Genomic DNA, 16,266 nt, shown 5'->3' with positions numbered 1-16,266 from the left:
AGTCTAGAGATGGTGGTGTAGATGAGGCTGGGTCTAGTCAGGCTAGAGATGGTGGAGAAGCAGAGGCTGGGTCTAGTCAGGCTAGAGATGGTGGGGTAGCTGAGGCTGGGCCTAGACATGCTATGGAGGGTGGTATAGCTGAGGCTGGCCCTAGTCATGCTATGGAGGGTGTTGTAGCTGAGGCTGGCCCTAGTCATGCTATGGAGGGTGTTGTAGCTGAGGCTGGCCCTAGTCATGCTATGGAGGGTGGTGCAGATGATACTGCGTCTAGTCAGGTTATTCTAGTGGATGAGGAGAGTATAGTGGGGAAGTGTAAGAGATTAGGGGAGGAGGAGGAGGGTGTCAAGAGGAAAAAGAAAAAGGGTGTGGACAAAGGCACCATGGAAATGTTGCCTGTTGCTGTGGGTGAGGCCCTAACCAGGAGAAAGGGCAGGTGGTCAGGGTGGGAGATAGAGAAGAGGAGGAAAGTGAGTCTGAGGAAGAGGATGAGGAGGTATTTTTTCAGACTCCTCTTCAATTGGCCCGGAGCTGACAGCCAGTCAACCAGAGGGTCTAAGTACACGTTGAGAGAACTGACAAGGTTCCTGAATGAGACTAAGGGGAAAAAGTGAGGCTTTTTTTCCTGATCCTAGAAAGTTTGTAAGATCAGTACAACATGCTATGAGAAATGAGGGGCATGGTGTCCTCTCACCCAAGAAACGGTTTAGGTTGAGGAAGTGGGTCACAACAGTGCGTAAAGGTTTACCTTCAGACACTGTTTAAATGTTTAATTTCTTACTGACACTGGGGCTTTTGAGCTTTGCTATTGGTCTATTTCTCTGCTGGCTTTTCTCCCACTTCTTATGGAGACTCTTCGGGTAGGCTCGCTCAATATAAATGGCGCCAGAGATGCGGGAAAGAGGAGTGTGTTGAGTGAATATGTAAAACATAAACAAGTACAGGTGTTGTTTCTGCAGGAGACGCATAGTGATGTGGTGAATGAAGTTGATTGGGGGCTCTGGTGGAAAGGGGTAAGTGTGTTGAGCCATGGGACAAATCTTAGTGCAGGGGTGGCAGTCCTTTTGCACCGGGTCTGGCTGTAAAAATTTGCTCCTCAAAGGAGGTGTGTAGGGGTAGGTTGCTTGTTGTTAAAGCAGAAATTAACAACATGTGTTTTGTCTTTATAAATGTGTATGCGCCTAACACAGGGAGAGAAAGAGGGGTTCTATTTGGGAGTCTTAGACAGGAACTCTCACAAGTAGCGCCTGAGGAGACGCTGGTGATCGGAGGTGACTGGAACTGTACAATGGATTTTACAAAAGACAGAAATGGGGAAGAGCCTCATTCAGTGTCAGTGGGAGTGTTAAGGGACATCTTTAATCAGTTTGACCTAGTGGATGTTTGGAGAACTAAACATCCAAACACAAGACAGTATACGTGGGTGAAGGTTTTTGGGGCTAGGGTGAGTGCAGCTCGACTTGATCGTTTTTACATGTCCAGGAATCAGAGCAATAGGCTTCTGAGTGCTACCATTCTCCCAGTGGGGTTTTCGGATCACCACATAACCATGGCTCGGCTGTCTATTTCACCAGGGCCCCGGCAGGCATCTTATTGGAAGTTCAATGTAAAGCTCTTACAAGATGCCACTTTTTGCTCAGGTTTCCAGACTTTTGGGAAAGATGGGGGCAGCGAAGAGAGGAGTATGAGTCTCTGAGTCAGTGGTGGGATGTGGGAAAGTGCAAATTCGGCTTTTCTGTCAACAGTACACAGCTCTCTCATCCTCAGAGGCTAGGAGAGTGTTGGGGGAACTAGAGCGGTGTATTAGTGAGATGGAGGTAGAGATGGTGGGGCAAGGCAATGTAGGCCTCCAGGCTAACTTAGCCGAATACGTAGGGACCTGGGCAGTTTTTTCCAGGTTAAAGCAAAGGGAGCACTTGTAAGAGCTAGGTTCTCCATGCTCAAGGAGATGGATGCTCCCAGCTCCTTCTTCTTTGGTTTGGAAAGACAGAGCAGTGAAGCCAAGGGTATGCATTGTCTACGGCTGTCTGATGGGCGGGTGACCTCTGTGGTGGGGGAGATGCGGGAGCGGACTGTGGAGTTTTATACTGAATTGTATAGGGCAGAAATGTGTGATCCTATGTGTGCTCAGGTCTTGTTCGCAGGACTCCCTAAGCTCTCTCGGGCACAGAGGGATGAAATGGACATTCCTCTGTTGTCACATGAACTGGCAGAGGCAGTAACCCAGATGTCCCCCGGTCGTGCACCCGGGGTTGATGGACTTCCAGTGGAATTTTACAAAAAATTCTGGGGAACAATTGGACAGGATTTCTTTTGCGTGTTGCGAGAATGCGTAGGGGTAGGAGAGTTGCCGATGAGCTGCCGTCGGGCGGCTCTGACTCTCCTGGGGACTTGTGTGAACTTAAGAACTGGAGGCCTGTGGCGTTACTCTGTGCGGACTACAAGATTTTTGCCAAGGTCCTCTCTAACAGACTGAAGTCCCATCTGGACTCTATAATACACAAGGACCAGACATATTGTGTACCGGGACGCTCAATCACGGACAACTTGTTCTTAATTAGGGACATGTTGGACTTGTCGAGAGGTTCTAATGTGAACTTTGGACTGGTCTCTTTAGATCAAGAGAAGGCTTTTGATAGAGTGGATCATGAGTATCTGTTTAATGCGATGTCTGTGTTTGGGTTTGGGAAGAGTTTTGTGACCTGTGTGAAGCTGTTGTATGCTGGGGCGTCATGTATGGTTAAGGTGGGAGGGGGCTCAGTAGGCCAGTCTGGGTGAGACGGGGCATTAGACAAGGATGCCCTCTATCTGGGCAGCTGTACACACTAGCCATTGAGCCTTTTTTAGGACTGCTACGCAGGAGACTGCGGGGAGTGTGCTGGACAGGCATGGATGTGGTGACAGGAATTGCAGTCTCAGCATATGCAGATGATGTTTCTGTGATGGTCAGGGATGGGCAAGATATGCAGGAACTAGAGACCAGTCTGAAGGTGTATGAGGGAGCTTCATCAGCTAAGGTAAACTGGGGAAAGAGCAAAGCTCTGTTATGTGGGGCATGGGGGATAGGGCTCCTCCTCTGCTTCCAGGGGTTTGCAGTGGGGTTGTGAAGGGCTTAAAGTGTTGGGGGTGTACCTGGGCTCGGAGAGGTGGGTCAGCAAGAACTGGGAGGGGCTGACACAGGCAGTGGTGTCAAGACTGGCCAGGTGGAGGTGGCTCCTGTCCCAAGTGTCATATAGAGGGAGGGTGCTGATAATCAACAACCTGGTGGCATCTTCCTTGTGGCATAAACTGGCTGTCCTCAACCCCCCGCCGGTCTGCTTGCAGACCTGCAACGCAAGCTGGTGGACTTTTTTGGTCGGGACATCACTGGCTGAAGGCAGCAGTTTTGTACATGACCGTCCACGAAGGAGGACAGGGCCTGGTGGAACTGGAGAGCAGGATGGCTGCTTTCAGACTAAAGGCGGTGCAGAGACTGCTGTACCACACTGATGTTGGCTGGAGGGAACCAGCATGCGCTGCTGAGGAGAGCTGGCGGATTAGGGTTGGACCGGCAGCTGTTCCTCATGAAGCTGGAGAGGCTGAGTACAGCAGGTCTCTCAGAGTTTTACTCTGCGGTGCTGAGGGCCTGGCAGCTGCTAAGGCCCACACGAGGGGGGTGTGGAGCCTGGGCAGTGGGTGTGGGAGGAGCCCATCTTCCACAACCCAGCCATCCCTTTGAGATCGGTTCAGTCGGCCACCCTGCAGAGGCAACTGATGGCAGGGGGTTTACAAAGGCTGGGTGACCTGAGACTGCTGGGAGAGGAGGGGTGGAAAACCCCGGAGGTCTTGGCGCAACAAACAGGAATAACGTCTCTTAGGCTGCTGGAGAGATTCCTGGAGGAGGTCCAGGAGGCACTGTCTGAGCCGGTAAGGGGGTGTTTGAGAGGCCAAAGGGAGAGGGGCCACCAATGTTCCCGCCACTGCAGGTGACGGCAGAGACTGGAGACTGGCAAGGGGGTCTGGAGGACTTGTTAGATTTTAACACTCCGAGCCTGGGGAGTTTGAGGGGTGGGAGGTAAAGCCCTCTACAACCTCTGCGTTAAGGTGAGGAGCATTAGAAGCCTAACAGGAGTGAAGGCACATCAGTGGCAGGGGGTATGTGGGGCGGAGAGTATGGTGGGTTTTAGATGGAGGGCGCTCTACAAACCCCCAGTACCAAAGAGGTCAGGGGACCTCCAGTGGAGGGTTCTTCATGGAGCCCTGGCCACTAACAGCTGGTTGGCACGGGTTGATCCGGGAATTGGGCAGGGGTGTCCTTTCTGTCAAATGAAAGAAACTGTAATTCATGTGTTTTCTGTGTGCACCAGGTTAATGCCATTAATGTCTCTTTTGGAATGTCTGTGTGACAGGTTGGGGGTGGTTTTTGCTGTTGGGATGTTTATAATGGGATACAGGTATTCGAGTAAGGAGAAAGAAAAATGTGTTTTGTTGAATTTTCTGTTTGCTCAGGCAAAGTTAGCTATTTGGCTAACAAGGAGGAACAGGGTCAAAGGTGGGGGGATAACAGACCCTTTACTACTGTTTCATGGGATGGTCTCTGCGCGCCTTAGGGTTGAGTTTGAGTTCTATAAAATGATCAAATGTGTGGAGATGTTTGAGGAGATATGGTGTGTTGGGGGGGCTGTCTGTATTGCTGGGGAAGATGTTTTGGATATACGGTTGTAGGAGATGGTTTTTGTGTATTTTTATTTATTTTTTATTTATTTTAGGAGTGGGGGGGGTGAGTTTTAAATGAATTAAGAATGTTTCAATAAAGCAAGACCAAAAGTCGAAAAGTCTCCCCCTCTCTCTCTCTCTCTCGATCTCTCCCTCCATACAGGCGCACCTTCACTATGTGGTGGGAGATATGAGATATGAGATATGAGATACAGGAGTCCACTCTATTCCAAGTACCTTGGCTCTCCTCTATGCACAGCACTCTGGGGACTTCCTGCAGGTAACCATGACTTCTATCAATCACCCCCATAACTGAATCATTAGTGGTACTGAGAGATACTCTAATTGCTTTGACACTGTATGGAGGCATTGTTATTAAGACATTTGTCAAGTAGAGTTATTGAAGTTAACCAATTGCTGTCTATTTGGTTAGAAAGATGGTTCTATACAGAGGATGGTTCTATACTGACTGTGTAGAAGTAGGTTAGATAAGGGATGAATTGAACCTACAGGAGGATAACTCTCCACAACGAGGGTTGGGCATGTTCAGGCTGGCTGTTCAGTACTGAGCCATACTGACTGACTAGAGGTGTGGATTGGTACAGCTCGGCTCAGACCAACATGCAGTATGTTATCACTTATTTGGCTAAATGATAATCCATATGGCCTCTTTTGATACGGCATCAGTATTAAAAGTGACACTAAGATGTTAGAAGATTTCAACTCCAATTGAACTCTATGACATTTCCTATTTTTACTCTCTCTGCAGTTGTTCTCGGGAGACGGGTCAGTGTGTGTGTGAAGAATATATGTCTGACAAGGTGGAGTCAGGTTTCTACTTCATAGCCCTGTACCACTACACTTACAAGGCAGAGGAGTCACCTTTTACCTGTGAGTCTCCTTTGACCTTGACGTAACTTTCTTCTAATGCTTTTGGGGTAATGAATGTTCCCTAACTCATCTTGTGCCTTACACAACTCCTTATATACTGTATGTATCCCTCCACCTTCCTCAGCGCAGTCCCGACCCGGGGTATCAAACTCCAATGTCTATGAACCTGTTGTGTTGGCGTAGTTACCGGACCAGTGGAAAGAGGTTTTGATGACAGTGATGCGTCCCAGTGTGATCTCAACAAACAGCCGCTGTGCCAACACCATGCCTGATGATGACAACCAGATGATATCTCTCCACCCTGGATCACGGTAAACACACACCTAGTCTCTCTCTTTGTGTATGTTTGTTGAGAGTGAGTAATGGGTCTGTATATGCAAGTGTGTGTGTAGTGTAGGATATCTGTGTTGTGTATATGAGTCTACACCCTGTATTACATGCTTGTGTTTTGTTTGCGCACTGTTTTTTTGTGTGTAATTTAGTGCAGTGTTTTGTGACATCCCTCTCTCGCTCTGGTCTCCTCAGATGTTTGGTGCTCCCCAGACCAGTGTTTTCAAGGCAGGGATGGACTGCACTGTTCGTCGGAGCTTGTCCCTCTACTCTGCACTGAGTGATGTCCAGTCCCCATACACAATCATCAACTCAGTTAGTTCCCACACACACACACACACACACACACAGTTAAACGCCTAGACACAACTGAGGCTTTTGCGTAAATCATCAATTGATGTTACTTAAAAATTAGAGCTACAATCATGTTATATTGTGATTCAGCCCTTTGACTCCATACTACATCAAATGCAATCTTCTGTATCTTTCTGTCCTCTCTATGGGTTATGCTGATGCACCACTGTAAGAACCTGGAGATCTTCACTGGTTCTGAGGGGGGTGACGTGGCCACCAACAGTGCCTGGGACATGTTCCAGAGTTACCGAGCAGGGTCAAGACCACTTCCATAGACATCTGCTTCAACTTCATCTTTAGCGTGTCAACTCTGCTGCACCACGGAGCTAATGGTGTGACACCGTACTCCTAAAGGTCATGTATGACTACATCCTTAAACATACTTGTAGGATCATTTACGGTATGTGTGTCTTAACTTAAGGTCTAAGGAAGTTTCTATGTTTCTTATGGCTCAAAACTGGCAGATGGCGTGGATTGTACACCTCTGCTCAGTCCCTCATAGTGACGTCTGCCATCACATCTTTCCTTATTTCCGTGCCTTTTTTCAAAAAACACATTGGAGCAGAGGACCCACGGTTCCTCTCCTCAGACCCCCAAACAGTAGCGGTGCGTGAGTAAATCACTGGGGAATCCATATTATAACCTATTTGTTGTGATAATTGCGTTGTTTGCTCTATAACCTGTTAGCTCATATGCCCTGACACCGTGATATATATGCCTAAAGGCTGAGACAATAAAAAGACATCAATTCAACCAAACCTTTGTTTCATCACAAAACCCGGAGAACAACCCCGGTGAAGACCACAAAACATATTGCATTTAACAAACAGTTACATGACCTACAGCATGGTCAAGCAAGTTCATGTTTACAACATTTTCTGACCACTAAACAACTATTGATTTAGAACCATGGAGAGTTACCGCAAGTTGCAAAGAAAACAGGAGCTGCCGCCACTATTCCATTTCAACGTCAACATTTTCAAATCACCTATTCTTAGTCAAATACAGTGACAACTGAAAGATACCAAAAGCAATTTAGTCCAATCAACATAAGCTAAATATGATGTAACTGTCCATGTTTCTGATATCTGTGTACATGTGTGTGTGCGTGCGAGCACGTTCGTGCATGTAGAAAAACATGTTGACTCACCCTACTTGTAGAGAAACGCCAATGCCATCCTCCTCTCTTTCATGTTGACGAAACGGTCTATTACTCTGTCATGCAGTACACACTTACATTTTTTGTTGTCTTGGGCTACCTGGCTAAAATGCCTGCTCGCTAGCCTCATTTTCTTTCATGGGCAACATTAGCTAGTTAACATTAGCCTTTATATTGAGCTTCCTCCTCTCAGGTTCTTAACTGACTTGCCTAGTTAAATAAAGGTTAAAAAAAATACAAATATTGAACTTCTGTCCTCTCAGCTAAGGGCACAATGTATGAATTAGTGGTTGGATCAGAATCACCATTATAATTATTGGTCAGTACAGCGAATTAAGTAAAACCACAAGTCCAAATCCCTATCTCCATCCATCGCTAATTTAGGAAACGGCCAATTTTAGCAAGCTAGCTAGCCACTGGAAGACAACACAACGAGATGCAGCAATTCAAGATGTTTCCGTCAAAAAAGTCTCGATGCGATAAGATAGGAGTGACACCAAATCCAAACTGGCTTCCCTTGGCACTTTTTTTTGGTTCGCCAGGACAAGTCACAGATGAGCTCACTCAGTTCACCTCAATGCTGATTGGCTATTTTATACTTTTTTATCAAGGGAGGCCAAATGCTCGCTGGCTTCCATTGCATTCAATGCTGCGGGAGGCAACAATGTCATACTCTTTTGGACCAGACCGCATCAGATAAATGGAATACACATACAGAGGCGCTGTTTCGCTCGCCAACCGGTGAGATACATTCAGCCTCTTGGAAATGAAGGAAAATTATGAAACAATGAGAGATGAAAGATAAATTATTTGATATGTTTTTAAACAAACGTATAGGCACATTTTTTTGGGGGGGAAGCCTGGCTTCCCTTGGCAACCATGAATACACACCACTGAGTTTAAGTGACCAATGTTTTTATTTCCCCTTTATTTAACCAGGTAGGCTAGTTGAGAACAAGTTCTCATTTACAACTGCGGCCAGGCCAAGATAAAGCAAAGCAGTGCGACAAAAGCAACAACACAGAGTTACACATGGGATAAACAAACATACAGTCAATAACACAATAGAAAATCTGTATACAGTGTGTGCAAATGAAGTAAGGCGGTAAGGCAATAAATAGGCCATAGTGGCAAAGTAATTACAATTTAGCAAATAACACTGAAGTGATAGATGTGCAGATGAGGATGTGCAAGTAGAAATACTGGTGTGCAAAAGAGCAGAAAAAAAACAAAAAACAAATATGGGGATGAGGTAGATAGTTGGTTGGATGGGCTATTTACAGATGGGCTGTGTACAGCTGCAGCTATCGGTAAGCTGCTCTGACAGCCGATGCTTGAAGTTAGTGAGGGAGATATAAGTCTCCAACTTCAGTGATTTTTGCAATTTGTTCCAGTCATTGGCAGCAGAGAACTGGAAGGAAAGGGGGCCAAGAGAGGTGTTGGCTTTGGGGATGACGAGTGAAATATACCTGCTGGAGCGCGTGCTATGTGTGGGTGTTGCTATGGTGACCAGTGAGCTGAGATAAGGCGGGACTTTACCTCGCAAAGACTTATAGATGACCTGGAGCCAGTGGGTTTGGCAACGAATATGTAGCAAGGACCAGCCAACGAGAGCATACAGGTCACAATGGTGGATAGTATATAGGGCTTTGGGGACAAAACGGACGGCACTGGGATAGACTGTATCCAATTTGTTGGGTAGAGTGTTTGATGTCATTTTGTAAATGACATCACCGAAGTCAAGGATCGGCAGGATAGTCAGTTTTACGAGGGTATGTTTGGCAACATGAGTGAAGGAGGCTTTGTTTTGAGAAATAGGAAGCCGATTCTAGATTTAATTTTGGATTGGAGATGCTTAATATGAGTCTGGAATGAGAGTTTACAGTCTAGCCAGACACCTAGTGTGATAAGGTGCGTCTCGGTGAGTGGTGTAGGAGTCAGGCGCAAGAGAGCAGGGATTTCTGAGAAGCGTGTTTAATATAGATATATGTCTATATCTATATATATATATATATATATATATATATCTATACACACATAGTCCACCAATACAAAATTGGCACAGATGAAAATCCAAAACTACGCTCTGGAAGGAACAGAAACTCGTGTCAATACACGGAGGAACAACCACAGTTCCGACACTACATACAGGTGCCTAAATAGTGAAGACAATACAGAAACTTGTGTCATTACAAGGAGGAACAAACTCAGTTCCGACACTACATACACGTACGTAATAGCGAAAACAATAAACAGCATAGATAATCGAACGCAAATACACACAAGCTTAATCCTGCAGGAATTAAGGCAGGCAACAGATGCCCTATATACACACAGAAATAAAAGCAATTGAAACCAGGTGTGAAAAGGAACACAGACAAAACAACCAGAAAAGGAAAAAGGGATCGGTGGCGTCTAGTAAACCGACGCCGAGCGCCGCCCGAACAGGGTTACCTTCGGTAGAAGTCGTGACACCTAGGTATTTGTAGTTGTCCACATATTCTAAATCAGAACAGTTCAGAGTAGTGACGCTAGGTGGGCAGGCAGGTGCGGGCAGCAATCGGTCGAAGAGCATGCATTTAGTTTTACTAGCATTTGGAGGCAACGGAAGGAGAGTTGTATGGCATTGAAGCTCGTTTGGAGGTTTGTTTACACAGTGTCCAAATAAGGGCCAGATGTATACAGAATGGTGTCGTCTCCATAGAGGTGGATCAAAGAATCACCTCTGCAAGAGCGACATCATTGATATATACAGAGAAAAGAGTCGGCCCAAGAATTAAACCCTGTGGCACCCCCATAGAGACTGCCAGAGGTCCGGACAACAGGCCCTCCGATTTGACACACTGAACTCTCTCTGAAAATGTGTTAGTGAACCAGGCGAGGCGGTCATTAGAGAAACCAAGGCTGTTGAGTCTACCGATAAGAATACGGTGATTGACTGCAGCCCCGTCGATGAGAATGGGGGCGTGCTCTGTCCTCCTTTTCCTGTAGCCCACAATCATCTCCTTTTTCTTGATCACATTGAGGGAGAGGTTGTTGTCCTGGCACCACATGGCCAGGTCTCTGACCTCCTCCCTACAGGCTGTCTCATCGTTGTCGGTGATCAGGCCTACCACTGTTGTGTCATCGACAAATTTAATGATGGTGTTGGAGTCGTGTATATACTGTAGTATATACTGTTTGACAGTTATTGTCTGATAGCCTATATCTGTTTGTGCTCTCTTTCCAATTCCATTTCTGTCATGTGAGTTGGCAAAACAGCACAATCCCATTTGGGACTCAGGCTGAAGGTTTGAGATTAAGACTTGGTACAACAATAGGTCCATTAAGCTGGAACTTTGATCCAGGGGTCATCTGGGGGACTGACAGGAGAGTGATGATGCTATAGAACGCACAATTTCCCTTACATGACATCCGGGCGAACAATTAAAGGTTTGTTCTCGCTAAGGATTTATTCCAGTCTCCAGAGGGGGCCGTGAAACTGATCGACCACTCAGGGACGTAGCGAACAAACCATGCTGTATACACACATTCAGACGCAGACACACAAATGCACATGCACACGCACACACACATGCACACACAGATAGGCACACACATGCACATATAGAGACAGAGAGAGATCTTGTAACTCTTGAACAAATGTAACATGCACTCTTAGAAAAAAGGGTTGCAGAACGGTTATTCAGCTGTCCCCATAGGAGATCCCTTTTATGTTCTCGATAGCAAGTTGCTTTTTCTAAGAGTGTGTAGTAGTAATGCTTATAGGTATACAAAGATGTCATCTGCACAGGGTGTTGACTTCTAGGGCTAACGTATGAAGAAAACATGTCACTTATCCCCCTCCCCTCGCTCCCTCCACTCCTACATTGTCTGCACACTTTTAACAACTGGAAGCACCACGTTTTCCTGTCACACACATACACTCCTAGCGAGGCAAGGCCCTTCGAATACGCACCGTGTCATCAGTGAGGCGCTACAGCTTGTCAAGGTATAGAAGTGTCAGAGGGCCTTGACGGGACCACACGTTACCTCAGGTGGAAATGACCCAATAATGTCAAGGGCTGTGAACCAGAGGCTTCCCCTCTGTCCGTCCATCAGCATGGTGGCTCTGCACAATACAGTCAGTGTCTCTCTGCTGAAGCCCGTCTGAGTGTCCAGGCACTGTACACAACATCATTAGCAGCCTGTGTTACACATCCCAATGCCATGTAGGGATTGACCTTGTGTTCTGAAAAATGACGCACTATTGAATTCTCATTGAAAAGCAATTGATTGATCTGTGCAGTGAGACACACATCTAGAGATAACAATGTTATGTACACACGCACGCAAAAACACCCGCACACGCACACATAGACACACATACGTACACCAAATGCTTTTGTTAGGGCAAATCAAGGTTGATATTTGTAAGTGGAAATTGCAACCTATAAGAAGCCTTTTTAAAACTCACATATACTACAGCAAAACAGTAATTTAATTAACATACACATGGAGAGAGAGAGACCCCACCCCCAGCCTTTTCAAGCTGAACCACAGTATCTACACCACAACTGACCTGAGACTGACCCAGTCTATAGGAGTGTGACTGGGGCTGGAGGACTCCAAGGAGACAATGAAAACACAATAAACAATACAGAACGTATGAACCAACGTATGATTAAGCAGATGTTTCATAATGAAAAAGACTACAAGGGTCCATGATAATGGGATGAGACCAGAGACATGATAATGGGATGAGACCAGAGACATGATAATGGGATGAGACCAGAGACATGAAAATGGGATGAGACCAGAGACATGATAATGGGATGAGACCAGAGACATGATAATGGGATGAGACCAGAGACATAATGGGATGAGACCAGAGACATGAAAATGGGATGATACCAGAGACATGATAATGGGATGAGACCAGAGACATGATAATGGGATGATACCAGAGACATGATAATGGGATGAGACCAGAGACATGATAATGGGATGAGACCAGAGACATGATAATGGGATGAAACCAGAGACATGATAATGAGATGAGACCAGAGACATGATAATGGGATGAGACCAGAGACATGATAATGGGATGAGACCAGAGACATGAAAATGGGATGAGACCAGAGACATGCTAATGGGATGAGACCAGAGACATGATAATGGGATGAGACCAGAGACATGATAATGGGATGAGACCAGAGACATGATAATGGGATGAGACCAAAGACATGATAATGGGGTTGATGATGATGATCAAGTCAGTCGAAAGCAGAGGGCATGTTTCGAAATCTATATTCATGTAGATCCCCTGGCTTGACAACTCTCTATGGAGAGAAAATATGATTTAGAGTTGGTGCAATGTCAAAGGAACAAACCCTCATACTTACACAGTTTACTTATATATAGACAAGAAGAATAAATCACATCAAAAAGTTGAAAAAGATAAGCACAAGGACGTCGGAAGAGACAAAAAAGGAGCTATAATATATTAAATATAAAATGTTATCATTTTAATGACATCAAAAGCACTCAGGATTAATGGCGTATCAATCTGTAATTAAAGTTGTTTATCTGAGATTTAATGATATCCATGACCTGATAGAAAAATACATGAAATTATATTTTCATTAGAGTTGAACTAATGATGAGCCTGACCTCTAAGAAGAAGTACAATGTTAATAATCCAAAACAGACAGTAATCATGCTCATTACAGGAAGTACTAAGTGGTCTGTGAATCTGTTTTGCTCTGAATCATCATTACTCAACATTGCACTATATTATCTTTAGGAGGCAACAGTAACAATGTCAAGATCATCAATCTAAAACATGCATTCAACATGTTTGTCTTCTCACCCCTGATCATTTTCTTTCTTTCCGGTCCTTTGTTTGAATAGTTCCATTCTTTCACTCTCGAAGAGTTTCTACTATTATATAAGGGAATACCTTCACGTACTCTTGTGCATAAAAATAGACAACAAAGATAGCAATAAGTACATGGATTGAGAAAACAGAGCATACAATACCCACATCTCAAAAAAAAACAAAATGAAGTACAATTTTGTGTGACCGCTCTACGTCTCCCTCAACACTTATGGGCGGGCTGTCGAGAAGGGTTCACTTCAACGTTTATCCCATCAACCCATGGCACCAACACCTTCAGAGTCAGACATATGACATCTAGTGATGCTATGCAGAGAGACAGGAAAACAAAGACTATGTGTATCTCTGTAGTGCCAGAGACTGAAACACATCCGTGTGCCAGGTTATATTCAACCTGATTTGTTAGCATTTGAACATCCTTTATGAAACCTAAAAACTCTTGGCACTTTCAATGTCATTCACAGTGGGGGGGGGGGATAACAGTGAATGTCACCCTTCTCCGATCTTTCAATCATCCACTTTCAATCTATCCCTGTCCCAGGGTTTTTGAGACAGCTTGGTGAGGATGCCAGTAAAATGGGATCAATAGAATAAGGGAGAAACCGACCAGACAATCTCTTACCCCCTTAAACTTATGTAGTCATGATTGATTTGTCCCTTGTCTCAAGAGAGGAGGCATTACAGCAAAGGAAACATGTGGTATGGTGTGTGTATGCTTACATGGACGCATATGTGTGTGTGTGCGGGCATGCTTGCATACATGTGTTTGGGTGTGTGTGTGTGTGTGTGTGTGTGTGTGTGTGTGTGTATGACGTACTTTCACACTAAGCCCAGTGATTGATGATCTGAAGCACACACATCATCAGTAAGGCATTTGTGAGGTGTGTGAGTCAGCTATCATCCCCCTTAGTCTCCCCCAGCAGAGCCTACTGATTGACAGTAAATCATTCAAATCTGCTCATTATTGCAGCAGCTCATCACCCACCTCCTCCCTCAGTCCCCATAACCAGCCCCTCCCCCAACACTGCCATTGGAGAGAGAGAGACCAATTCTTCAGAACCAGACAGGACTTGACCAGTCCTCACCCACTCTACCCTAGCCTGACACACAGACGCCATGCAAACACAAATGAGTCTCTAGGACGTCCCCAGAACACCCTGAAGTGATCATCTAAAGTAGTCAGGACGTTGTGCCGTGGTTTTTGTCTAGGTCTCAGCGTTTTCCCCAAGGACGTTTTTAGGATGTTCTTAGGACACTGTGTCATACATTTGAGTTAATTTAATTTAAAGTCATAATTGTATCCATCTCAAAAGAACAAGTTCTCCCAGCTAAGGGGTAGCATCTATTTCTCAATGTGTTGCTTGGCGTGACAAAGTAAAACATTGACGTTTACAGAAATGTATCCCGAAGAGACACACAAACAACCACACACACTTTCAGAGCCTCGCTTGTGTGACACTGACAATGCAATGTGACGACCCAATGACAGGTGTATATTTGTCAAGGACGTGGCTGTCTCTTCAAATCAAGACACAGAACCATCCACTAGAGGAAACGTTCCACTTCTGAAGGTTGGGTCTGACATGATTTCATCAAAAAAACGCTCACCGGTCTGTCCCTCAATATATAAAGATGCACAATAAAAGGGTTTGAGGGTCAAGCCACATTACTAGTGTAAGACGTGGTTAGTGAATATCCGTGCATCTGTACTGTCAGTTAGCAGTGTATCGTCTGGTAAAATAGATTTCAATTAGAGGTCATAACTCACAGCTGTATCACATCCCCCGTGAAGTGCTTATTTATAATGGAGTTTGCAGCGCTGCAGACGTTTATAACGCAAGACAGGTCTTATCGGCATGTAGCAGAGAGGAGGCCTCAAACCCAAATTAACTTCAGGGGTAAACAGACACGATTGGCTGAGCATTTGACTGATACTCCGTGTACAAATTGAACCTAACCAATTCAATGTCTGTCGTCAGCCTATACTTTTAATGCATTTTCTGCAAAAGGAGGGTAAACACTCGCACATAATAAAAAAGGTGGTCATTCCTGTGTATGACAATGTGCATTTATTTATGTAGATTAGGTTCATCTCTCTCTCTCTCTCTCTCTCGCTCTCTCTCTCTCTCGCTCTCTCGCTCTCTCGCTCTCTCGCTCTCTCTTTCTCCTACCTCCACCCCCTCTCTTCTCTCTCACATCAAAGCGTCTTCCCTCTTTCCAGCCTGTCTCTAAATCCCCCTGGAGGTTTAGGTGCAGGACTCAGGGGCTCCAGTCTGCAGGCCTGCAGCTACTGTAACAGGAGAGGAACGTACACACAGAGAATTATCCAGCCTCCATTTTTCACACTGGCATAATCCTTGTGTTTTATTTGTAATTCTTTTTATTTATCTTGAGCTTGTGTTCTTTGGCACTCAATCCCAGCCTCGGGACATGGGCGGCTGTGGGGACAAAATGTGTGCCTAGTTGCTGTTAACAGGCATTAGTTTATTTGTAACTGTGACTAAACTCGTACGTCTCAGTTATGTGGGAGGGAGCGTGTCTCGTTTTTTGACAGACAGGCCTTGACTGGATTCTGTACTTTAAGTCTCACACGGTCTTGTCAAACGTGTGGTATGTCAAAAGCATTCTTTACTCTGCCCCACCCACACTGCCTGGCCGGCATGTCTGTCAGTCAAACGTGTAAAAGATGGAGAGTCATGTTGATATGGCGAACCATTATGTCCCTGAATTGTTCTAATGTATAGACCATGTTTACCTCGACAAGATGTCCCTAGTCTTGAGATCTGACATGGAGAATGTGAGTATATTCTACATTGGGCTTGGTTTCATCACACACTCTATCCTACCTGACAACTATTTCTATTCATATTTCAGGATTCAGCAGATGTCACTGCAAGTACACTGAGGGTGTGTTTTTTCACCTAGAATGATTTGGAATTCAATCCAAGAGTTGAGACGTCTG

This window comes from Oncorhynchus keta, chromosome 22, assembly GCF_023373465.1.
Source record: "Oncorhynchus keta strain PuntledgeMale-10-30-2019 chromosome 22, Oket_V2, whole genome shotgun sequence".
Lineage (NCBI taxonomy): Eukaryota > Metazoa > Chordata > Actinopteri > Salmoniformes > Salmonidae > Oncorhynchus > Oncorhynchus keta.
Note: the sequence above shows the minus strand (reverse complement) of the source record.